This window comes from Echinops telfairi, unplaced genomic scaffold (genome assembly GCF_000313985.2).
Source record: "Echinops telfairi isolate 266 unplaced genomic scaffold, ASM31398v2 ScPeMD7_7439;HRSCAF=8477, whole genome shotgun sequence".
In the NCBI taxonomy this organism is placed as follows: Eukaryota; Metazoa; Chordata; class Mammalia; order Afrosoricida; family Tenrecidae; genus Echinops; species Echinops telfairi.
This window is the reverse complement of record NW_022111339.1, coordinates 3,441,268-3,467,655: the sequence shown is the minus strand read 5'-3', so window position 1 is coordinate 3,467,655 and position 26,388 is coordinate 3,441,268. Positions and strand designations below refer to the sequence as shown.

Below are 26,388 nucleotides of genomic sequence, written 5' to 3'. Positions count from 1 at the left end.
AGACCTTTGCCATCTTCCACAGACCACTCTACCTGCTCTGGAATCCTGCGCATAGAATCGCCTCCATTTGCTAGTTAGGATGCCGTTTCAGTGTTGGCCCCGAAGCTTGAAGTAAATGTGCTGGTGTCACATTAAAAGCAAGCCTCTGCAGCAATCTAAAAATAAGTGATTGAGCCATGTGATGAACTTGAGGTTTAATGCCTTGCACGCCAACGTGTGCTTTAGTCTTGTTGATAAAAAAACGTTGCTGGTGGCTCAGTTAAGCCTGCACACGAATGTACTCACACAACAGCCCTGTGTCTTGGTGGGTTGGGGCATGCAGTATCAGGATTAGAAACATAGGGGTGGGGGGAGCCCCTTGAAAGGACTGGTTGCAGAGCCAGTTTTCACCAAGTCCCTTGGCGCAGCAGCTATACCGGTCCCAGGCCCAACCTGTCTGTGTGCCTCGCCTGTGTATAAGAGGGTGTCTGTACATCCAAATCACATAACAAGTGGTAGGTATGAAGCAGTGTATACTTGTATATATGAAGGGCTTCAAGGAGTTCATGGGAAATGGAGTTAAAGATAATGGAGTTGTGCACCGTCTGAAGCCCCCGGTGTGTCTATAAGGAGCCCTGGGGTGCTGTGAGGTGACCATGGGGCTGCCACCTACAAGGTCAGTGGCTCAGACCCACCAGCTAGCTGCTTTTTGAGAAAAAGAGGAGGCAGACTGCTCTTGTAAAAGGTTTACAGCGTTGGAAACCCTGTATAGGATTGCTTTGAAGTGGACTCAAATCATCAGCAGTGAGTATCTTTTTCAAGGAGTGCGCTCATACTTTCATGAATTGTTCCTACTCAGAACCTCAAAAGCCACTGCCATGGAGTCTGTTTTCCCTCATGACCACCCTGTAGGACAGAGTAGAATTGCCCCTGTGGGTTTCCAAGACTGTCTGTTAGATCTGAAAGATCATTTTATTAGGGGCTCTTAGAACTCTTATAACAATCCATACATCAATTGTAGCAAGAATATTTCTACATATGTTGCTATCATTTTCTAAACATTTACTTTCTATTGAGCCCTTAGTATCAGCTCCTCTTTTTCTCTCCTTCCCACCCCCACCCTCGTGACCCCTTGATACATATTATTATTTTCATATCATACACAGATCGCTGTCTCCCTTCCCCCATGGTTTCTGTTGATTGACCCCTAGGGGTGAGGGTGGGGGGGTTATGTGTCGATCATTGCAGTCGGTTTCCTCTTCCTCCCCTCCTTTCCCCACCTTCCCCCTACCGTCCTGTATCGCTACTCCCAGACCTGTACCTAGACTCCGTGTGTCGTGAGCTCATACCAAGACTCAAACTTTACGGCAGTTGAAAGCCTCGCTTTTTCTCCCTTGAAGTGGCTGGTCATTTTGAACTGCTGACCTTGCAGTTAGCAACCTAACATGCAACCCATGATGTAAAGCATGCAGTGATGCAGAATAAACTGTTATGTATGCTATTTATGTAGGGTCACTGCGAGTCAGAGTCAATTTGATTTGATGGCTGTGTGTGTGTGTGTGTGTGTGTGTGTGTAGGTAGAGAGAGAAGTTGGTTGGTTGATTTTAATGAATTGGATCACACAGTGGTGGAGGCTGGTAAGCCTGAAATTGGAGGGCAGGTGGACGTTGGTGCTACAGTCCTGAAGCAAAATTCCTTCTCTGGGAAGCATCAGTTTTCACCCCAAGAGCCTTCAACTGATGTGACGAGGCCCACCCATAGTATATGCAACGTGACCCGATTTCAGATATTAGCCACTCTGCAAAATACCTTCACAGCCACACCTGGATCAGTGTCTGATTAAATACATGTGAGCCTAACCACGGGTCCATGATGATGCAAATGGTTATCCTTCCCACAGCCTGTGGGCCACATAGTGTCTACCTACATTCCCACTTTGGGGGAAGCAGCTTTCCCCCAGCCGGTCACCATTTGGGTTAGCTGTATAGTTGCAGGAGTCAGAAAAATGCGCCTCATGCCACCAACCCTGGCAGCAGATGCCCCTTGAGACAGGTGTGCCGTGTGCCACTAATTGAGGACAAAAGCCATAGTACCTCAAAAGTGATTTCCTCTCATGCCGTTCAAAGTGACTTCCAGTACTGAATGCACGTGGTTTCAACCACAAAGTTTAAGGCAGATACAACTGGCGGTTCTGCTTCACTTAGCGACACCGGACCATCCAACGGGAGAATTCAGTCGTGGTTGCTCCCATGGGGCACAGTTCTGCTCTGGCACCCGTGGGGGAGCCTGGGGTCAAAGGCGACACCATGACAACCGTTTTCTGGGTAGCCTAGCCGTGGCTTTTCAAACCAGCTGTTACAGCTGCTGGATCTATTTCAGAACTTCCTTTTTTTGGTTTAACTTGTTGACTGTATCTGACTCTTTACTTTTGCATCTTAATGCCATCTTTTTTCCCTGGATTTTCTTGATATTTCCAATTTTCGTGATATTTCTATCACTTCTCCTCCAACACCTTCTGCTCTGAAGTTTGACAGATTGAAGACTTATATGGAGAAAAAGTAGGGTGAGAAAATGATTTTCTGAGAGAGTTTTCAATTTTAAAGGTTTGGGGGCAGGAGGCAGTGGGGCAAAGATGTTTTTAATAGTGTTTTAAATGCATGCAACAATAATACAGTGAACCCTGTATGTTCACTACGCACCTTCGCTCACCATCAGATGCACTTCTGTTTGCTTTCTCTCTCCCGTGGGAGGTAGAGCTCGGACTCGTCACAAGTGCCCCACGTGCCAGTGCAGTTCTGAGACATCACAGACATTGTATCCTGCAATGCCAGTACCAGAGCTAACAAAAGTGGAGACTGACTCCTTGCTGTTCAGTTACCCAGTTCATAATCCAATTTTGCTGGTTCTTAAAAATGCCTTTTTGTAGTTGATTTATTCAAATCAGGATCAGACGAATTCTGCACATTATATTTGGTCAAAGAGCCAGTTTTGAAAGCAGATTAGAACACACATGGAGAACTCCTTCAAACCTCCCATAAAGGGGGGAGGGAGGGGGAACCGATCACAATTATCTACATATAACCCCTTCCCAGGGGGAAGGACTACAGAAAATTGAGTGAAGGGAGACAGCAGTGGGTGTAAGACATGAAAAAAAAAAAAAGAATTTATAAATTATCAGGGTTCATGAAGGAGGGAGGGGGGGAAATGAGGAGCTGATATCTAGGGCTCAAGTAGAAAGAAAATGTTTTGGAAATGATGGCAACATCTGTACAAATGCGCTTGACACAATGGATGGATGAATTGTGATAAGGGCTGTAAGAGCCCTCAAAATGATCTTTTAAAAAAACAAAAACATCCAACAATTCTCAGCTTCCTGCAACATTTCATTACCCTATATTTGGAACTAATTGATGGAGGGAGGTGGGCGGGAATAGAAAGTGGGCAGAGAAATACAAATTGAGAAATTAGGAGTTGAACATTGGAAAATAAAAGTAGAACATTGGAAATACTAACTAGGGGGTTGTGAGGTCATATCATAAGAGTGGCTTAGAGAGATTATTGGGAGCCCAGATAGCGTAGTGGTTATGACTATGGCTGCTAATGGCAAGGCCGGCAGTTTGAAACCATCAGCGGCTCTGTGGGAGCCAGTTGGGCTTTCTGCTCCTTTGAAGAATTGCAGTCTCAGAAGCTCGCGGGGTGACAGTTCTGCGCTGTCCCGGAGGGTCCTATGAGTGAGAATTGACTGGCCGATGGCAGTGAGTTTGCTGTTTTTTGTTTGGTTTAGCTTTTGCTGAAACTTTGATTAAACCAGATTTACTAGTTTCCACAGTAAGCTTAGAAATTTATATTATTTTTGTGGGACAAATTAGCCTTTTTAATAGAAATGTTCAGATTCATCTGAAATGTATACAAGCTAGTTTTATATGAAAGAGATCATGGAGTCTTTTGAATATTGTAGAGAAGTTAATATCAGTGCTTTTGCTTTTTGAAACAGAAAAGTAAGAAAACCTCCATTTGGAACTGGCATTGCAGTTTGATTGAAAAGATAAATTTATAGAGGTCCCATTGGGTAGTCAGCCAGACATTATTGGCAACAAAAAAGGAGAAAGGCTCGAGCCCCATGTCAGGATCCATGTATTTACTCAGTCTTACGTGCTATGAACTGTACAACACAGGGCATGCACATGAGAGGCGCTCTGTGTATTGAAGTAGTTTCTGTCTGAGGAGCGTTAAGTGCCGTGGATCGGAAGCATCCATTTGTTTTCAGGAAGGCTTCAGATAGAGACCAATAGTCCCCCATGTTTCAATTTCCAGTTAGAATGAATATTTGTTCAAATAGTCAAATTAAGAAGAAAAACACAGTAATATTAAGTTGGCAGCCAGTCACTTATTGGCCACCCCAGCTATCGGGAACAGAACCCACATCCAAGAGAGAGTGAAAATGCATCTGTGAAGTGAAACTGCCTCTGCCGAGTCTGAGAACTTCCTAGTTGGAGTGTAACCAACAGCTGTTGAATCCCTTCCGATTTGTGGCAACATGTGTGTCAGAGTAGAACTGTGTTCCAGAGGGTTCTCAGTGGCAGGTTTTCGAGAAGTAAATACATGGTGGGCTTGAACTTCCAACCTTTTAAGCACATTCACCTCTTGCACCATCCAGGGACTCCTTTTTTAAAAAAAATCGTAAGTATGTAGATAAAACATTTACCATTTCCATAATCTTCACAGATAAAGCTCAGTGACATTAAATATGTTCAGCGTGCTATTTATTTTTAAAAGTTTTATTGATATAAAATTCACATGTCCTACAACTGCCGTAGTGAAGTCGCTTTTAAAAGAGTTGTATATACATTATCACAGACCATTCTGGAGCACCCTTCCCTCTCCTGCATTTGTGGTTTGCTCTCCACTCCTGCCCCCACCCTCCCTCCACCCCACCTCCTTCAACCACTGCATCAGTTATTGTCTGTCTGCATCCACTCTTTCTGTGCTTCATAAACTGGGAAACCTAACAGACAATCATAAACAAAATGAAACAAAGAAAAAGTCTTAAAGAGAAAGAAAAGACCACCAGCAATATTAAAATAAGCCAGAGAGAAATGTTCTGTTGAGGAACAAGCGAGAAATAATTAAACCTTAAGCGAATTCAGATTGGGTCAAGAGGGAGGCCAGCTGACCAGGTATCATTTTATACCCTAGTTCCATCCACCATAATCAGTCTCTATCTGATAGTAAAGCTGAGTCTCTTGCCTGTGGCTAGAGGGGGTCTGCCAGAGGCTTATTCTGACTGGGTACTCTGCAGATGGAGGCTGGCTCCCACTGCCTCCATTGAACATTTTAAGCTTTGATGCTTTTGTCATCTGTGGATCACGTGGGCAGGTGTGCTGCTTCGATGTGGACTTGTGTAGTTGACACTTCACTTAGATGGCTGCGTGTTTGGATGTATAAGCCGTTAAGGCCCCAGACACTATTCCAGTTGATAGTTGAGCACCATCTGCTCTCTTCACGCTTCAGCATGATGTTTTAACCATCACCATTGACTTCCTGATGGTGGTTTATGTTTCCATCCTAGGGACTCCATCTTATCTATACAAGAACCTATTTAACTTTACACGTGCAAATCTAATCCATTGATCTGGTTGGGAAATAGAAGGGGTAGTAAATCTGCTAAGTTAGGTAGCTAGCTGATACTAATTGCCAGATGGCCAAGGGTGGAGACAAAATTAAAAAGAAAGAAGATACAACAGCCAAAAAAAATGAAAAAATAACTCTTGTAGGTGAGTTTCACTAAATGAAGATGCGTTCCTAACTCGGGCGTCTGAGGCAAGTGCTCTCGCTGAAAAGTAATTGCCACTTGCCATCCAGGCAGCACTAATGCTGGAGGACCCGTAGCGAGTTCAAGGCTGGGACCCTGCAGAGGCAGGTTGCCACGCCTTTCTTCCAGTGCACCTCCAGCCCGTCAGCCTTCAGCTTAGTAGCCAAGTGCTTACTCATTTACACCACCTGTTGGTGGTATTCCTAATAAGGACCCCAAGTTACCAGAAAGTGTTAAATAGAATATTTGTAGACTTTCCCATTGCTATTTAGGTGAAGGTTTACAGAGCAGATTCCGAGTTTTGCATTCAACAATTTATGCATATTTTGTTTAAACTCACCCATTTCAATCCCCTTAATGTAGCCATCTATCACTTATCCCATCCCACTTCCCCCCAGTTTTCATTTCGCCTCCTTTCCTAACCCTCTGTCCTTGGGTAAGTGCTGTCTGTTCATCTCAGACGTTGGTGTTCTAACACTGCGTGAGTTCACTTCCAGACCTGAAGGGTGACTAAGGACCATAGTGCTGGAGGTCTCTCCAGGACCTTCTAGTGTGATCCTTTCCAGAGCGCTGGTGGTGGTAGCCAGAAGCCATGTAGTTCTCCCATACCAAGTCCTCTTTGATGAAAAGAATTTGCAGTGTACTTTGCAACTTTTTATGAACAGCTAAACTTTAAAATCTTGCTTTTTAAAGAGATTTGAATGCCGGTTGTACATTCACTCAAGAAAGTGCTATGTAGTTCTGGGTTACTTGTTATGTCAACCTCTATGCAGCGCCGTTAATTAATTCTAATGGTGCTGGATGAATGAGGCTTCTTAGTCTGATCAAATTCGGAATCTGTTCCTCAAAAGAGGATTTAGAACAAAGAAAATTATCAAGATGTTTGCTACAAATTTTCCATTTGCAGTGTCTTTACATAGCATTTAATTCTTTCTTTAAAAAGTTATTTATCCATTTTAAAATGTTAACCTCTCTGATGTGTTTGGTTGGAAATTCTTGTGACCTGTTAAAAAATGTTCTGTTTTATGTTTCTTGAACCATAGGTTAAAGACTTTAAGTGATAAATCAAGAGAAACAAAAGTAAAAAGCAAGCCCAGGTAAGCTTGTGCGAACATACAATTTACTGCACCTTAAATTTATTACAACTTTAGTTGTATTCATAATAAGACTCATATAACTACTGTAATGTGTTTTAGCTCTCTGGAGTGCACCTGCCTACAAAACAATTTACTGATACTTTCTAAATTTTGCAATGATCTTTTCTGATAAAATTGTAAAATAAATTTTAAAATAAAAAATAATTTTTTACTCAGACTCAGTGACTACTGCTTGATAATGATTCATCATTTGTAAGACTATTTTATTGTAGTGAAATATATCTGATTAATCATTTAAAAAGCAGATTAATGAAACTGCACTTGGCAAGTGAGCGTCTTTTGCTGTTACCTGTTTTACATGAACACTGGGGTTCGTTGTATAGGGTTTTCATTTTTAAGGGAAAGCATATGACCAGCTTCATTGTAGGCCTACAAATGATGAGCTCTGGTTTATTCTTGGTCTCTAGCGTAACACTCAAGTGCTATGCGAACATTAGAGCAGTGTCGGGGCAGAGTCACTGTTGAGAGGAGGTTCGCCGTCATCACGGCGATTCGGACTCAGAGTGACTTAGCAGGACAGAGCAGAACTGCCCCTGGGTTCCTGAGGCTCTAAGACTGCCCTGGAGCAGAAAGCCTCATCTCGCTCTCTCTGGGAGGGGGGGGGGGTTCAACAAGCCGACTTTTTGATACCAACCCACAGTGTAACCCACGAAGCTGTCAGGGCTCCTAACTTTGAAATAAAACACTGCAATTTTTTTAACACTTGAGATAAATTGTTATTGCTTTTAAGATATACCTGACAGTGTCAAAATGCTTGTATGTTACTTAATTTTTTTCAGTTTGCCTAAATCAAATAACTTTAATAAAAATAAATACTTCTCTTGCCAGGGCTGTTCCATGTGTGTCAAAGTACTCTGCTGGATTAGAATTACTTCGCAGGTAAGTGTTCACATTCAAACATTATACGGTATCTAAAAATGATTTATAATTTTACAGATAAAACTCACTGCCACCAAGTCCATTCCAACTCCTAGCGTCCCTGTAGGACTGCCCCTGTGGGTGTCTGAACGGTCAATCGTTGTGGAAGCTGACAAACTCACCTGGCGGTGAGCAGCCCAGCACGTAACACCATTAGTGGTCCTGTGGCATCCCAGATAGCTAAGCAAAAAAGAAGGGGCCAGATTTTAAACCAAAGCTGATAATAATCTTAGCTTTATTACTTGACTCATGCTTGGCTTTTAGGGAACTTATTTTTAGGTAGAAACCTTAAGACAACTACATTTCACTTTGATGTGGTGATTGGAAAGTTTATTCTTTACTTTGAAGGGTATTTTTAAAAATCATTTTATTGGGGGCTCTTACACGTCTTATCACCATCCATCCATACATACATCTTGTCAAGCACATTTGTACATGTTACCATCATCATTTTCAAAACATTTTCTTTCTACTTGAGCCCTTGGTATCAGCTCATTTTCCCCCTCTCCCACCCTCCCTCCCCCATGAACCCTTGATAATTTATTAAAAAAATTTTCATGTCTCACACTGACCGCTGTCTCCCTTCACCCACTTTTCTGTTGTCCGTCTCCCTGGGATAGGATTATATGTAGATCATTGTGATCGGTTTCCCCATTCTCTCCCCATCTTCCCCTTACCCTCCTGGTATTGCTACTCTCATTGGTCCGGAGGGGTCTATCTGTCCTGGATTCCCTGTGTTTCCAGCTCTTATCTGTACCAGTGTACACGCTCTGGTCTAACTGGTTGTTTTCTTCTCCAGGTTATCTAGATAGGCATGCAGAGACAATAATAAGTACAGTAATAAGACAAAACACAACAACAACAAACCAAGGACAAAAAAAGAAGAGCCTATAAATAGTTCCAGGTTTGTTTGTTGACCTTTAGAAGTGTTTTCCAGTCCAGTCTGATGGGGAACCACACCTGACCCCAAAGTCTGTTTTTGGTATTCCCCGGGGACTTCATTGCTTTGCTCCCCTTGCTGGTCTCCCCTCATTGTTTCACCCCGGTGTGGTGGGGTCACATCAGCCACAATTCCCACACTGTCCAGTGTTGTCCTCCCGTAGCACTATGGGTCAGTGAGGGATGTCATGTCTCGTGGTGGGGCTGGCCGTGTGGTCCTTTCTGTGCATTGGCTGCTCTGAGCAGGAATATCGGCCTCGGAGCTTGGTGGGCCAGGATCTTTGAGTGTTTTTCGCTTTCCATTGGTTAGTATAAAGACCCTTCAGACTTTGAGCACATAACTATTACATTTGCTGGTCAATACTTTATTATCCAAATTATTCATGCCCATGCTTGTGGTTTTGTTGTTGCAATAAAATTGATTCTGGATTTGTAGCTTGAACAGTTTCATTTCTCTCTTACTTTCACATTACTTTTTCTGTAAACCATTCCAATTGAAATTCTGTTGTGTAGATAGGCAGATTAAATAGTAAAAGATACTGTTTTCTTAGACATGCCAACAAAAATATAAGCAGCAAAAAAAGGTTACATTTAGCTTCACTAAAGTGAAATCCAAATTTTGTGTTTCAAACACCGCCATCCAAGTGAAAAGGCAAATCAGAATGGAAAACACTATTTTGAAACCATATATCTGATGAGGAAGTTGAACCAAGAATAGGAAAAGAACCCTTTTAACTCTAAAGACAAATAGCTCATTGAGGACAGAAGCAAAGATTTGCCTAGACTTTTCTTAAAGAAGATAGTTAATCACCATGTGACCCAGCAACTTCACTCCTAGGTGCAGTATGGAGCCCAGGAAATTGAAAACGTGTCCATGCAAAAATGTGTAACCAATGTTTGTAGTAGTAGTATTCATGATACCCAACAAGTGTAAGCCATGCAAATGTACATCAACTGATGAATAATAAAATATGGTATATGCAAATGATGTAATAGTCATCCATTAAAAAGGAGTGAAGTACTCATCACGCTACAACACAGGAAACATTGTAGTAAGTGAAAGAAACCAGCACAAAAGGTCAGTATTCCATTTATGTGATATGTCCAGAACAGACAGATCCATAGAGTCGAAGTAGATTAGTGAGTGGTCAGGAGTTGAGGGGCAATGGGGAATGAAAATGACTGCTAATGGGTATGGGTTTCTTTCTGGATGATGAAAATGTTTGGAATTTGATAGTGATAGTGGTTACATAATGGTGATTATGCTAAAAGCTATTGAATTGTACACTCAAAAGCATAAGCTCTATGGTATGGGAATTGTACACCATAAGGCTATTGTAAAAAAAGGGGGGAATTTGATTTAATTGTACTGTTATATGTAGTTCTGGACTCAGTACCATGCCATCTGACAGATAAGTGATAAAGGCAGAAGTTACATTGCTTTTTCTTTTCTACATTTATCAAAACACAATCATCTATACCAGGGGTTCTCCACCTTTCTAATGCCACGACCCTTCAATACAGTTCCTCATGTTGTGCTGACCTCCCAACCATAAAACTATTTTCATTGCTACTTCATAACTGTAATTTTGCTACTGTTATGAATCCGGTGACCCCTGTGAAAGAGTCGTTCGACCCCCAAATGGGTCACGGACGCACAGGTTGAGAACTGCTGCTCTATGATGACATTTTGCTTTATTTTTTCTGGTTTTTTACTGGGCTTCTTTATGATTGTTAAATCTAGACATTGTTTTCTTGTCTGAAATGACAGGTGCTTAATTTCATATAAATTTTCTTCTTGGTTTTGTTAAATGGAGATTGAAAGGGAATATCTTTCATAATACACTAAAAATTAAATGGATGGGGCTTCAAAAATTCATGGAAAAATTCCATTACATTTTTTAATCGTTTTATTACAACTCTTATCACAATCCATACATACATCAGTTGTACATTCAAAGCACATTTGTACATTCATTTGTACATTCATTGCCTCTCCACTTAAGCCCCCGGGATTAGGTCCTCATTTTCCCCTCCCTGCCCGCTCCCTCCTCCCTCATGAGCCCTTGATAATTTATAAATTATTATTTTGTCATATCTTGCCCCGTCCGACATCTCCCTTCACCCACTTTTCTGTTGTCTGTCCCCCAGGGAGGAGGTCACATATAGTTCCTTATAATCGGTTCTCTGTTTCCAACCCACTCTCCCTCTAACCTCCCAGTATCGCCACTCACACCACTGATCCTGAAGGGATCATCCGCCCTGGATTCCCTGTGTTTCCAGTTCCTTTCTGTACTAGTGTACATCCTCTGGTCTAGCTAGACTTGCAAGGTAGAATTCGTATAATGATAGTGGGGGCGGGGAGGAAGCATTTAGGAACTAGAGGAAAGTTGTATTTTCCATCGTTGCTACATCGCTCCCTGACTGGCTCGTCTCCTCCCCAAGACCCTTCTGCAAGGGGATCTCCAGTGGCCTACTAATGGGCTTTGGGTCTCCACTCCGCACTCCCCACATCATTCACTATGGTAAGATTTTTTGTTCTGATGATGCCTTATACCTGATCCCTTCTGCACCTGGTGATCGCATAGGCTAGTGTGCTTCTTCCATGTGGGCTTTGTTGCTTCTGAGCTTGATGGCTGCTTGTTTACCTTCAAGCCTTGAAGACCCCAGACACTATACTTTTTGATAGCCGGGCACCATCAGCTTTCTTCGCCACATTTGCTTATGCACCCATTTGTCTTCAGTGATCCCTTCGACACCTCGTGATCACACAGGCTGATATGTTGTTCCATGTGGGCTTTGTTGCTTCTGAGCTAGATGGCCGCTTGTTTACCTTCAAGCCTTTAAGACCCCAGATGCTATATCTTTTGATAGCCGGGCACCATCAGCTTTCTTCACCACTTTTGCTTATTCACCCGCTTTGTCTTCAACGGTTGTGTCGGGAAGGTGAGCATCATAGAATGTCAATTTAATAGAACAAAGTATTCTTGCATTGAGGGAGTACTTGAGTGGAGGCCCAATGTCTTTCTGCTACCTTAACACTTAACCTATAAATATAGGCACATAGATCTGTTTCTCCATTCTTATATTCCATTGCATTTTTTAACAACCATTTTGCTATTACGGGTTTTTTTTGTTAACACAAAAGATTTTTTCATTTTAGTGAACCACCATCCAGTCGGTTCTTATTCATAGTAACCCTGTGCAACCCCAGAAGATTTTAATCACCACTGGTGGGAGTCATAGTGGATGTGGGTCACGTTGCTATTTAGCTTCATCATATTTTCCAAATTCACTCTACAAAGTGTAAACTTTTTAGTAAGCTTGAACAAGCTAGAGAGGCTTGACCAGGTTAGAATCTCATGTATTTATTTATCAATAGTTTATTGGCATATAATTCACATATCATACAATTTAATCATTCAATCATATTAAGAGTTGTGCAGTCATCACCACAATCAATTTCAGAACATTTTCTCCTGGTATTCATTGTTAGCTTCTCATTTCATCCCATCCTCCCCTCTTGTGCCCAGAGATAATTATTAATCTAGTTACTGTCTCTAGATTTACCGATGCTGGATTTCATATACAGAATATCATATACAACATTAACCGCAAAACAATGACAAATCAGAGAAAATCTTCCATAGAAAAGAAGTCAGAAAATATTCACAACTGGAACAACTTTATATTGAGTCAAAAGGGAGATAAATGGTAACATAACTGCATCTGCTACAATTGACTTTGCAGTGCTTTCTGTCTGATAGCAAGATGTTCCTATACCTGGACTGTGCTCAGAGGAGACTCACCAGAGGCTTGATCTATGCAGAGCCTGTGCAGATAGATTTTAGTTTCCACTGTCATCCATAGCCTTCTGCAAACAGGGTGTTCACAATTTAAGCTCTGGTAACCATTCCCCTCTTTGGATTTGGACTTTACTATTTACAATCCTTGGATCACACAGGTTTGCATGCTTCTTCCATGTGGACTTGTTGAGGCCTCACTTAGATGGCTGCTTGTTTTAAGACAAGCTTGTACAACCCCAGACGCTATTCTATATGATAGTACCATCTGGTTTCATCACCACGCTTTGCTATAGCACCCATATCTTCAGCGATCTCTTCATGAGAGCCATGCCATAAAAACTTAATGAACTTAGTGCTAGAATTAAGTGTGACCCCCAAACCCATTCTTAAATCTATGGCTTATTTATGTATCTGGTTTACTTTCAAGACATAACTGTTATTTTATGATAGAGGATATTATAAATCATCCCATGAACATAAAGTATAATTCTATTGATAGTGTTATTAATTTAGCTAGTGGTAGAGAAGTTAAAGCAGTGGTGAGAAAAGTAAATGATACATATATATAGGCCTGTTTTTCAGACCAAAATACATGAATTGTGGATTTGTACAGAGTGAACTCTTAAGTGACTGGCCACTGCACCAGCAATGGTGGATTAAGTGATGGGACAAAACTTTCACTGACCCTCACTCACCGAGGCAGAACTCTGTCTACTAGACTGATACATGTCATAAGAAAGCTAGGAGAGCATGAAAATAATAAATATATGGTCGTCCCAGGCCAACAATCATTGGCCATCCTCAAAAGCAAGGGCTCCGAAACAAAGTCTAACAGCTGCCAATTCTATAACCGCAAGTGAGCCGTCTTCATCATCATCTCACGCTAGGGCAATTCAGCCCAAGTCAAAGGGAGTGGGTCAGATCCTTAAGTCTGCTGCAGGTGAGTTTGAGGTCAAGGCCAGTTTACTTATGGGGTTTCAAACATAACGACACAGTCTAAAGTCCCAGTAGTCTATAGCATAAGACCTGGATGACCAAGGGTTGAATAGAAGCTATGTCAAAAGTGTCCGATTAGGAACATAAGACAGGCATATTCTCCCCTTGGAATGTTGTATAAGTACTGATAAGTGTTTTTACCAGATGGGAAGTTGCTTCACCTAGTTTACCACCAGTAGAAATATAACTATCTTCTCTTAAGACACGATGCCCTCTCCCCCCATTCCTGATTTCCATTTCCCGTAAGGTTCATTATCACTCTCGTAGGAGTGTCTTGATTTGGGATGATCTTAACAGAGTGTTGTATAGCCCCAACTGAATGATTTTCTCCTTCTTCCTCCTCCCACATCTTGAGAAACTCACTCAGCTGAGGTGAGGTCTACTCTGTAGAAGTGGTTTTAAAAAGGTATGAATGGAGGGGGTAATATATGGTTGGTTCATAGGCACGAGGCATGCACTCTTCCTCGTTGTTTGGGAGACCAGTTTAGAAGCTTACGTGACCTGAGAGCAGAAGCCTGCCTTCTCCTTGGTGTGTACCCTTATGTGGTAAACTCATTCAGTAATTGCCTTTTTATGATTGGCTAGCTTCACTCGGCATATAATGGTTTCCAAAGCCATCCACGCCAGGAGGTGTTTCATCACTGCTTCTTAGGGATGTACAGTGTCCCATTATGTCTATGTACTGTATCCCTTCCTTTACTGATGGGTGTTTGGGCTGTTTCCAGCTTCTTATCATTGTGCATTGCGCTGCAGTGAATATGAGCGAGCATAAGTCTGTGTTGAGTTTCTTACGTCTTTAAGGCATATACCCAGCAGAGGAACTATTTTTCTATTCCCAGTTGTTTTAGGTTGTGCCTCCACAATGATTGTGTATATTTACAAGCCTCTCAGCAGTGAATAAGCGTTCCAATCTCTTCACACTCTCTCCTCCATTTGTTCTCTGATTTTTTTTTTAGTTGGGCTGTCGTTGGGGGTGTAAGGTGATATCGTTGTTTTGATTTGCATCTCCCAGATGGCTAGTGATGATGAGCATTTCCTTATGTGTTTGTTAGCCATTCAAGTGCTGTCCTTTGTGAATTGCCTATTCATGTCCTTTTCACACCTTTTCATTAGAATTCTTTTTCTTATTGAGATGTTGCACAGTTTTATTTTTAATACAAACAGAACTCACTGCCAAACCAAACTCTATTGGATGCTGACTCATAGCGACCCTAGTGGTGTTCTTGGGGCTCTCTCTGCATAAAATCATATTTTCTACAATAGATTTTCTTTTTTTATAAATGTTACAAGAAAAAAATCTTAATGTTTATTACATGACTCACCAATAACGTTTACATACATTTATTGTAACAATGTAACCACTTGGTTAACTAATAGCTATATTATTATATGGGAAAATAGTAATAAATAAATTGAAGGAAATGTAAAATGGTCAGAAATCATAACAAGAAATCGATGTATGAAATTAATAAATCAAGAAGTAGTAGGATACACATTATTTAGAAATATAATAATATTAAATAAATTATTAAAAAGCTGTTGGCAGCTAAAAGTCATATTCCAGCTCTGTCTCAAAGAGTTTTACTTTTTCTTTGCCCAATTTTAGTCCCTTGATTTCTTTCTCTTGTCTAGTAGTTTTGGCTAACACTTCCAGCACTTAAAATTCTCCCATCCACAACCCCTTATCTGTGGTTTCTCTCTTTATTCAACCAAACTCACTGCCATCGCGTCAATTCTTTCCCAGTCACCCGATAAGACGGGGTAGAATTTCTCCTGTGGGTTTCCAAAACTGTAGTTCTTTATGGAAGTGGAAAGCTTCATCTTCCTCCTAGGGTTTTTGAACCGCTGGCCTTGTGGTCAGCAGCCCAATGTATAACCCATTACTCCACCAGCGTTTCCCTTTTAATGCACATGGTGTCTAATTTTTAAGAGGCCCCAGTCATCTAGTTTGTTTTCTGGTGCTTCTGTGTTCCTCATGTTGGATAGTGTTTTGATACGATGTGTTGGTGCCCCTGATCTTTATAGTTATGGGGTTTATATTTAGGTCTTTGATGTGCCTTGAGTTCATCTTTGGAAATGGTGTGAGATATGGATCCTGATTCCTTGTTCTGTAAGTGGGTATCTAGGTTTTCCAGCATCATGTGTTCAATGAGATTATTTCTTTGCCATCTGATATGCTCCCATGACATATGTACTTCTGATTAGAGAATTCTCAGATAGGTAGGATCATGACAGATGAAATCATGTTTTATGCCAATAACTATATGAATAAAAGCTCAGAAATTTTACTGTTTAACTTTTCCTTTTGAAATAATTTTATACTTTACAAAACAGTTGAAAAATAGGGTAAGAAATTCCAACGTCCTCATTGTTAAATATTCATATAACTATGGTACAATTATCAAACTAAATTTTTTTATACATACACGTGCAGCTAGAATGCCTCGTGGAGGTATGAATGGTTAAGACTTCATGTCACAGACTTTGGGCATGTTGCCAAGAGAGACGGTCCCTGGAGAAGGACATTAGGCTTGGTAAAGTAGAGGGGCAGCAAAAAAGAGAGGCCCTTCTGATGAGATGGATTAACACAGTGGCTGCAACAAAGGGCTCAAACCTAAGAACAATTGTGAGGCTGATGCACAGCTGGGCAATGCTTTGTCCTGTTGTATATTAGAGTTGCTATGAGTCAGAACCCACTGGATGGCACCTACAATAATCAAATTTCAAAGCTATCTCAAAGAAACCATATTCAGATTTCATCAGTTGTCCCATTGATACCTTTTTTTCAGGACCAAGATCCAGCCCAGAATCACACATTGCATTTACTCTATTAGTTATTGAGTGCAGCTGTAATGAATGGACATTTATTTTCTCACGGTTTAAGAGCTAGGCATTCAAATTCGGGATGCTAGCACTACGAGAAGGCTCGTTAGTCCACTGGGATGGATGGGGCAGAGGGTCTAATCTTGGCTTCCCTAGGGCTCACAGCATTCCTTGTAGATCTCCGTGCAGCATCTTTTTTATTTTAATAAATCATTGTATTGGGAGTTCTTACAGCTCTTATAACAATCCACACATCAGTTGTATCAGCACATTTTTACATATGTTGCCATCATCATTTTCAAAATATTTTCTTTCTGTTTGAGCCCTTGGTATCAGCTCCTCTTTGCTTGCTGGTTTGAAACCGGCTCTAAGTTGATCCGGCCTCATGAACATAGCAGAGATGTCCTTGTTCCCAACTGGAAAGCTGTCGTGCCCTGGGGCTCCCGTGAGCTCATTTCTCTGCCCTTGTCTCCTGGACCGTGACACTTTGGGGAGAATTGACCAGTTATTTTTCTAAATGTCTCAGTTTGAAGTTTATCTGTTATTCCCTCTCGATTAAATTCAGGTTAGTGCCGTTTTGGCAAGAATACATGAGAAGAGTAATGTGTCCCTTTCCTTGTAGCGAGGTATCAGGAGGCACACATGATGCTGATACGTCTTGTTATCATTGATGTTAATTGAGACCACTTGGTTTAAAATGTCTGCCAGGATTCTCCACATGAACTATTTTTTTCTTTTTAATTAAGTAAGTATTCTTTGAGTGTAAATATTTGCTTTCTTTTACTCACTAACTTCAGCATTCATTAAGATTCCTTTCCGAAACAATGGTTACTGTTGTCTTTACCAATGGTGAGGAGTTTCTATCATTACATTCACATTAGTAAGTGAAATTCTGAAAGGGTTTTCCTTTCTCTCCATTTACTTATTTAAAGCAGTCGGGAGTCTCGATCTTTGTGTTAGTCTTTGAGTTAGAATCCACTATTGCCTATATTCTCTTGCTTAGATTATCTCAGATTTAGCCCCTTCAAATTGACTTCTATGGTGTTTTGACACATCACCATTTTTTAAATAGAGTTTCCGGCTAGTGCCACAAGATATCCCAGATTAATTTTTAGATACTATTTTGTTTTAATTGTAATAAAGTATGTTCAATGAGACATTTTCTATTTCAACATTTTTTAGCACAAACACATTGATTTATTAATCAAAGGGATGATCCTAATCAAATAAATACTTTGAAATAGTTGCATGTAATGTGTGTGATAGAAATAATGAAATATAATAAGAAAATAAAAGTAGTACAGAGATATGCTCATTTAACTGAGCTTTTTCATTCTCACAGCTAATTTTTTTTTATCGTTTTATTGGGGGCTCTTACAACTCTTATAACAAGCCATACATCAATTCTATCAAGCACATTTGTACATATGTTGCCATCATTTTCAAAACATTTTCTTTGTACTTGAGTCCTTGGTATCAGCTCCTCCCCTGTCCCCCTTGTGCACCCTTGAAAAATTACAAATTATTAATGTTTTCAAATCTTACACTGTCCGCTGTCTCCCTTCACCAACGTTTCTGTTGTTCACCCTCCTCGGGAGGTTGGGATTATATGTCAATCCTTGGGATTGGCTCCCTCTTTCTCCCCCCACCCTCCCCCTATCCTCATGGTATTGCTACTCTCATTACTGTTCCTGGGGAGTTTAATCTGTCCTGGATTCCGTGTGCTGAGAGTTCTTATCTGTACCAGTGCCCATGCTCTGGTCTAGCCGGGTTTCTGAGGTAGGACGGGGGTCATGATAGTGGTTGTGAAAGCATTAAAGAACTGGAGGAATGTCTCACAGCTAATTCTTGTCCAAATTATGCTGCTGTTTTCAGGTGACATTTTTCCATCACACATTCCACCACTAATTTTCCATCCTCCAGTTTTCTTGGGATTGTGCTCTCCTTCCCAGCCCAAAGCCCCGTTGGACCAAAGCCCTGTCTGGAAAGTTGTAGACAGTCTGCAATTTTCTGCCATCCGCTGCAGTTTCTTCAAACTCATCTCCCAGGTTGCAAGGTGCTCTCGGTGTTCATGGTGAGGCCTTTGCCATCAGTAGAGACGACACAATCAGGCTTGGCCTTTGCACCCATTTTTCGCAGCACCGTTGCGACTCCTAGCTCCTTCGTGTATTCATCACAGCCTTTGCTGTCGACCAGGCGCCCTCCTCCTACGAGTGAATGGTGGCCATGGGGGGGGAGGCGCCGGCATGCAGATGAGGCAGAGGACAGTCTGGCGGGAGAGCATGGCATGCGCATTTCAACGTTTTTTACATTTACAATTCAGTGACAGGATCATATTTCATAGCCATCGCCACTATCGGTTTCCAGATTTTAGTTGTCACCCTTAACTCAGGCCATTACTAGTAACGACTTCCTTATTCCCCCTTCCTCCCACTTTTGGATACCACAGGTAATATTTGGCCTCTGTATGGTAGCCTAATCTAGATGTTTTATACACATGGGATTCTACAGTAGGTCATTTTGTGACTGATTCGTTGCACTCGGCATGGTATTTTCAAGGGTCACCCATGTTGTGGCATGTATCAAAAACAAGGCTGCATACTGGTTCTTCCCCATGGAAGTGAAACTTGGAACAGATACAGATTTTAAAAAGTTGAATGAACTGGAATGATAACCCAAATGGGAAAAATTACAAGGTGAACCGCTGCTAGAAACTGAATCTCCCCCTCTCGGGCAAAGCAGGAAACAGCAGTGCCCCACTCAGCGATGGTGCCAACTGTAGCACTGAGTGTGGGTCTCTCTTGACAGCCCCGCCAAGAATCCAAGCTCAGGCATCAGGCTCTTCAAGGGGCTCACTGTGCCCCGATTCAGAATTTTAACCAATAATTTTTCAGTCCCGGTTATTATTCTGAATCACATGTACTATAAAAATTTGGTTCTGTTCCAGTTTTGCTTTTTGGTCATGACTGAACTAATTTAAAGCCTTGATCTAAACTTAATTTCTCTCTTTGGCCTAGTAATATTCCATTGTCTGTATATGCTGTTTCCCCCTATCCATTCATCTGTGGATAAGACATTAGGTTGTTTCACCATTTGGCTGTCTAGTGACCATTAGTCTACCCATATTTGTTTGTATTTATAGTCTTTATTCTTTTGAACATATACTTGGGCCTGAAATTACTGGGTTGCATGGCGATTTAACTTTGTGAGGAACCACCAAACGTCTTCCCAGTGGCTTCTCCTTTCTATAATCCCACCCTCCATGGGAAAGGCTTCTGGTCTCTCCACTTCTTCAGTAGTCACAGCCTGTCTTCTTTGTTTTAAGTTATAACCACTTCTCACTGCCATCAAGTCAATGTGATAGCAACGCTGTACGACAGGTAGAACTGCCCCTGTGAGTTTCAGAGACTATTACGGGAGTAGAAAGCCCCACTTTCTCTGGCAGGACGGCTAGTGGTTTTGAATTGCTGACCTTACACTTAACAGCTCATTGAGTAACCACTCCACCACCTAGTGGAGGTAAAAGGAACTTGGGTGGCATTGTGGGTTATGTGTTGGGATAGCTACAAGGTTGGTAATTCAAACCCAACAGGTACCCTTCAGGAGAAAGATGAGGCTATCGGTTCCCTTAAAGATTTATAATCTTGGAAACATCATTTAGGGTTGGCTATGAATGGAAAGGAGCCCTGGTGGTGTAGTGGTTACATGTTGGCCTGCGATCCACAAAGTCAGAAGTTTGAAACCACCAGAAAGACAGGGCTTCATCCTTCCGTAAGCAGTTACAGTCTTGTAAGTGCACGGGGACAGTTCTGCTGTGTCCTACAGTGTCGCTATGAGTTAGTACTGATGCAACGACAGTGGGTTTTTGAGTTCTGAGGGGAAATTGGCCTGATGGCAGTGTGTCTGGTTCTTTTGGTTAGTGGGAATAAAATAGGATCTCACTGCGGTTTTGATGTGCATTTATAATAATGTAAAACATTGTTCATGTGTTTTTCTGTCTACTGGTATATCTTCTTTAGTGAAATGTTTATTCAAGTCCTTTGCTCATTTTTTAATTGAGTTGTTTGTGGTAAGTTGTAGGAATTCCTGATGTCTTCTGAATATATGTTTTGTTTTCTGAATACTAAATCATTATCAAGAGGGGTGTTTTCAAAATATTTCCTTCCATTCTGTAAGTTGTTTCTGCACTGTATTGATTAAAAACCTTTGCATGAAATTTTTTAATTTTGGTGAAATCTTATTTTTAATCATCTTTTTTGGCCTGTGCTTTTGCAGTCATATTTCAGGATCTATTGTCAAAACTTAGGCCCCAAAGAGTTACCTTTATCTTTTCTTCTAGCAGTTTTGTGATTTAATTTTCACAGTTAAGCTGTTCATACTTTTTTGGCTAACTTTTGTATACAGTGTGAGGTATGGGCCCAACATCATTCTTTTCACGTGGAAATCCAGTTGTTCCAGCATCATTTATTAAAGGGATGATTCTTTACCAAAAGTTAGTTAGCCATGATGTTACCATACATGGGTCTATTCTGGACTGTCACTTCTGTCCCATTGGCATATGTGTCTGTTACACTAAGACCAGGGTAGAGGTTAGGTCAGCGGTTCTTAACCTGTGGGTCGCGACCCCTTGGGGGCTCCAATGACTCTTTCACAGGGGTTGCCTGAGACCATCGGAAAACACATAAATATTTCATAATATATAATTACATATTGTTTTGTGATTAATCAGTATGCTTTAATTATGTTCAATTTGTAACAATGAAAGTAAATCCTGTATGTCAGATATTTACATTACATTTCATAACAGTAGAAAAATTACAGTGATGAAGTAGCAATGAAAGTAATGTTATGGTTGGGGTCACCACAACAGGAGGAGCTGTATGAAAGGGTTGCGTTGTAGGAAGGTTGACAACCACTGGGTTAGGTTTGTTATACTAAGACCAGTGATTCTTCCTCCACTCTTTTTTCTTTGGAATTTTTATGGCAATTACTTTGGGTCCATAGATTGCCTTAGCTGTTATTGACACCTTAATAATGTTAAATCCTCCCATACATGAACACAGAACTTCTTTCAACTCATTTAGAACTTTATTTTAGCAATGGTTTATCATTTTCATTGCATAAATGTTTCACTGCTCTGCTTAAATGTATTCTTGGGTATTTTATTCATTAGATGCTATTGCACATGGAATGATTTCTTTACTTTTATTTTTCAAATTGCTCACTGATGGTGTATAGAGACTTACCGTATATACTCGTGCATTTTTAATGCAGTTTTTGTGGTAAAATTAGGTGCCTTGGCTGATATGCAGGTCGGCTTATACTCGAGTATGCACAGTCCCTGGTTTTTGTTTGTTGGTCTTGTAGCCTTTCACGGTGCTGATTTCATGTACTGGCCCAGGTAACTTTCTTGTAGATTGCCCTATCTATAAGATCATACTGTCTGTGAAAAATAGGAAGCTTTACTTCTTCCCATATCTTTCCGTTCTCTTTTTACTGAATTGCTTTGACTAGTATTCTGGTACTGTGTTAAATGACAGTAGTGGGAGAGAGGTTTTCTCTCTTACTCCTGATCTTAATGAGAAAGCTATTAGTATTTCAGCATTGAGTCTGATGTTAGCTTGTGGGTTTTTCATAAATGCCATTCATCATGTGGAGGGATTCCCTTTGTTTCCTAGACTGCTGAGTGATATTACCATGGTTTCTGATTTTATCAGGGGCCTTTTCTGGGCCGATTGGGATAGGCATGTGCTGCTTTTCCTTTTTCTATTATGGCATATACGTTGATTGAGACTTTATGCTGAGCCCAACTTGCCTTTCTGGCATAAATCCCACTTGATTGTTATGTATAATCATTTCAATATGCTGTGGGATTCAGTTTGCTAGTATTTTGGTGAGACTTTTTGCCTACATAAAAGGGATGTTATTCTGTAGTTTCTCTGTGTTATCTGTTTTGGGGACATTGGTATCAGTTGTAATGCCAGCCCTGGTGATTTCGGAAATGCTCCTCCTCCTCCTTTTTTTGAAAAGTCTGAGGATTGATGTCACTTCTTGTATAAATATTTGGTCGGACCCCCCAGTGAAGCCAGCTCTTTCCTTTGTTGGGCGCTTTTGTTTGTTGACTCAACCACTTCACTCATTGTGGGTCTTTGAGATCCTCTGTTCCTTCTTGTTAATAGTTCACGTCTACGGATTTGCTCATGTCATCTGAATTATCTAATTTGTTGACATAAATGGTTAATGTTATCCTTTCTTGGGCTGGTTTTAATATCCTAATTTTCATTTTTGATTATAATTTTTCTCTTATGTTTTGTTTGGTCAAAGATAGTCTAGTTTTGTTGAGTCTTATTTTTTCTATCCCTTATTTAATTTCTGTATTCTTTCTCTCCTTCTGTTAGTTTTGATAGCAGCGCTGGAAGAAATGAGGGACAAAGGGAAATGAGGAGGAACATCCCGGTCATTTGTTCTTTTTCTAGTTCCTCAAGTTAGGGAGTTAGATTATTGGTTGATTTGAGATTTTTTTAAAAGTACTGCTTTTTCTTCATACTGTAAGTTTTGGTATATTGTGCTTTCTTTTTCATTTGACTGTAAATTTTTTCTGTTTTTTTTTATTGGCCTATTGATTAGCGGGTTGTTTAATTTTTGTATATTTGTATATTTTCCAGCTTTCCTTCTATTGTTAAATTTTCGTTTCATAAACTGTGGCCCAGGAAGACGGTTTTGGTCTTTTCAGACAGAGTGTGACTGTCTTGTGACCTATCCTGGAGAAGGATTCTTGAGCATTGGAGAAAGCTATGCATTGTGCTGTTGTGGGGTATTCTGTTTCTATATCTGTTAGGTCTAGTTGGGGTTTAACACTGTTCAGTTCCTCTACTTTACTGATCTCCCTTCTAGATATTCTGTTATTGAAAGGGGTATATCATCGCAGTCTCCCCATTCTTTTATAGTCCAGTTCATTTCTGTTCTGCCAGTGTTTGCTTCATATGTCTTGGGTCTCTGATATTAGATACATATTTTTGTCATTGCTATATTATCTTGAGTAACTGTCTTATCATTATAGGATATATCCTTGTGTCTTACAATAGGCGTTAACGTAAGCTGTGTTTGTGTGTCACTAACATAGTCACCTCAGCTTTCTTTTGGTTACTGTGTGCACGAACTCCGCCCCAGCCCCAGTTCCCAGTTCCGTCACTGCCACCCTCCGTGTGCCTTTGTGCGTTTTTATAGGCAACATGCGATGGATCGCGCATTTAAAACCATTCTGCACTCTCTGTCCTGTGATTGATATGTTTAACTAATTTATAGTAAAGGTCATTACGGATAAATAACTGACGTGTGTGTGTGTGTGTGTGTGTGAGAGAGAGAGAGAGAGAGAGAGAGATCTTTTTTGTCCCTCATTTCCTACAATATAGTTATACTTAGTTTATTTTTGTCATGAACAATTTCTATTTCCTTCTTTCATTTTGTGTATCCTTTTAAGATATTTTCATTCTTGTTACCATGAGAATTGCATTTAACATCTTTATCTATAACAACCTGGTTTACATTGATACCAACTTCAGAAAACACAAAAACTATATTCCTTTACTTCTCCCCTGAGCCCATCTATGTTATTGTTATCACCATTAACATCTCTGTAGATAATGTGCCCCATAATGTAACTTACACTTGTTTTTACTCATTATAAAGCGTGTAAAATATGACTACAATTAGCAATCAAATATACCATCAAAATGACCCTGATACTTGCTCTGGAAATGACCTCTAGTGAAGTTACTATCTATTGTCGTTTATTTTCCGTTTGGAGAACTTCCCTTTAGCCTTTCTTGTAGGCCAGGTCTAGTGGTAAACTGTGCAACTTACTTGCTATGCCAAACTGCTGTGCCCAGGTCTGAGTTACCAGGGAAGAGGATTTATACACAGGCCTTGCGTGGAGCAATGGTTTACTCATTTGAAAAAAGATCAAGGTCAGCCTCATCAGAAGGTGCCAAGAGTGCTCATAAGTATGCACATGCTTCTCTCCTACTGCATTTGAAAAATACCATTTCCTCCTCGCAGGAGCACATATAGAAACGGTCCATTCCTCGGGAGAAAGGAGACGCTCTTCTCGGAAACCTGCAGGGCCAGTTCCACCACTGCATGTGCTGGAGTGGACTGGATGGCCGAGCTGAGATGCCTTGTGACACACATGCATAAGCAGGCGAGGTGTTTTCTGTGTTCCCAGAGCAGGGATGGAGATGCCTCAAAAAAGGGAAGCAACTTAGGAGGTCAAGAGCACCTCCATTCCAAACCTGTTCTGGAATGTTCTGGGTCTGAGGCTTCGGATGAAGTGGCCCAAACACAGTTTAGGAATCTGTGCAGTAGACTGCTTTACCATTTTCTCAATAGGAACCAACTCCTTATGCATTTATTTATTTGTGAGTGTCTTCATTTCATCTTAACTAATGGAGGACCATTTCGCTGGATGAACAATTTGTGGCTGACACTTGTTTTCTTTCAGCATGTTACATATGGCATTCTTCTGCCTTCTGGAGACAAAGGTTTCTGAGAGGACCTGTCACTTAATCTTGTTGAGGATCTCATGTATGTGATGATTACCTTGTCTTGCAGTTTTCAGAATATGTTCTTTAGTTTTTGAGCACCCAATTATAATGTGTTTGGGCTTCATTGAGCTTCTCGAATGTATAGATTTGCGTCTTTCATCATCTTTCTTCTTCTTTTTTTTTTTTTGAAGGCCCTTTCTGGATACCAGATTGTTTTATTGACTTGATCAGGCAACTTCCTCAAAATGTTTTCGTTTGGTTATTTTGTTTGTAGTCTATATTTTCTCCATAATATAACGAGTAGAGGGACTTTATCTACCACATTCACTACTGTTATCTCAAATTTTAGAATAGTGTTTTATACATAGTAGAGACTCTACATGGAAGCCCTGGTGGTGTAGTATTTAATAATTGGGCTGCTAACCATAAGTCAACAGTTTGAAACCACCAGCCGATTTATGGGAGAAAGACAGTTCTCTACATCCATAGTTACAGACTGAGAAACTCACAAGGGCAGTTCTACCCTGTCCTCAAGGATCGTTGTAAGTCAGAATCATCTCAATCACAGTGAGTTTGATTTTTTGGTTTGAGGGACTCAACACATTTATATTGAAAGAGTTTATGAATTAAATGCCAAATCATCCCACTTTTCACTACCATTGAGGTAATTCCAACTCATAGAGACCTTATAGGACAGGGTAGAACTTCCCCTGTGGGTTTCCAAAGCTTTAAATCTTTCTAGAAGCAGAAAGACTCAACTTTTGCCTGGAGAGCATCTGATAGCTTTTAACCTTGTGGTTGACAGTACAATGCTTACCCACTGTGCCACCAGGGCTCCTTAAATTATCTAATTTGATCGCCCCTAAATGTTTTGAGCGTTCTTATTGTGGCCTTTGCTTTTGCTGTTTCTTCCCACCTTGACTCTTTGTTGCCTAGCAAAATATTGTACTTTTTTAACTTCAAATAAGAACTACTGTATTAGAACTTAAATCCTGAGCACCCATCTGCAGAAGGCTGTGGTGACAGTGAAAACCCAAAGTCCATTGCAGAGCCCCCATGTCCATTAAACCTCCACTGAATCCCTTCTGATCTTTAACCAAGGATGCGGTAACCTCAGGCAGAGTGCACTGGAAAGTGAATTATATCCACCCTTCTTCAGGCAGCCCAATGAGGGCATTCTGTTTATGGGGCTTGCCTGCATGTGTTCTGTTCTGTTTTGTTTTGTTTTCAATCGTTTTATTGGGGGCTCATACAACTCTTATCACAATCCATACATACATCAATTGTGTAAAGCACATTTGTACAACCATTGCCCTCATCGATCTCAAAACATTTTCTCTCTACTTAAACCCCCGGTATTAGGTCCTCATTTTCCCCCAACATGTATTTTCTTTTTATTAAATCATTTTATTAGG

At 40.7% G+C, this 26,388-nt stretch overlaps 1 protein-coding gene across 1 annotated transcript in view; it reads left to right on the top strand.

The window, feature by feature from the left end:
- The window catches only part of DTNBP1 (dystrobrevin binding protein 1), a 155,426-nt gene that overhangs the window by 4,404 nt on the left and 124,634 nt on the right, over positions 1 to 26,388 (top strand). Inside the window, exons 2-3 of the mRNA XM_045298684.1 lie at positions 6,835 to 6,888; positions 7,777 to 7,827. The gene's annotated coding sequence lies outside the window, so the exon portion shown is untranslated. The remainder of the gene's footprint in view (positions 1 to 6,834; positions 6,889 to 7,776; positions 7,828 to 26,388) is intronic.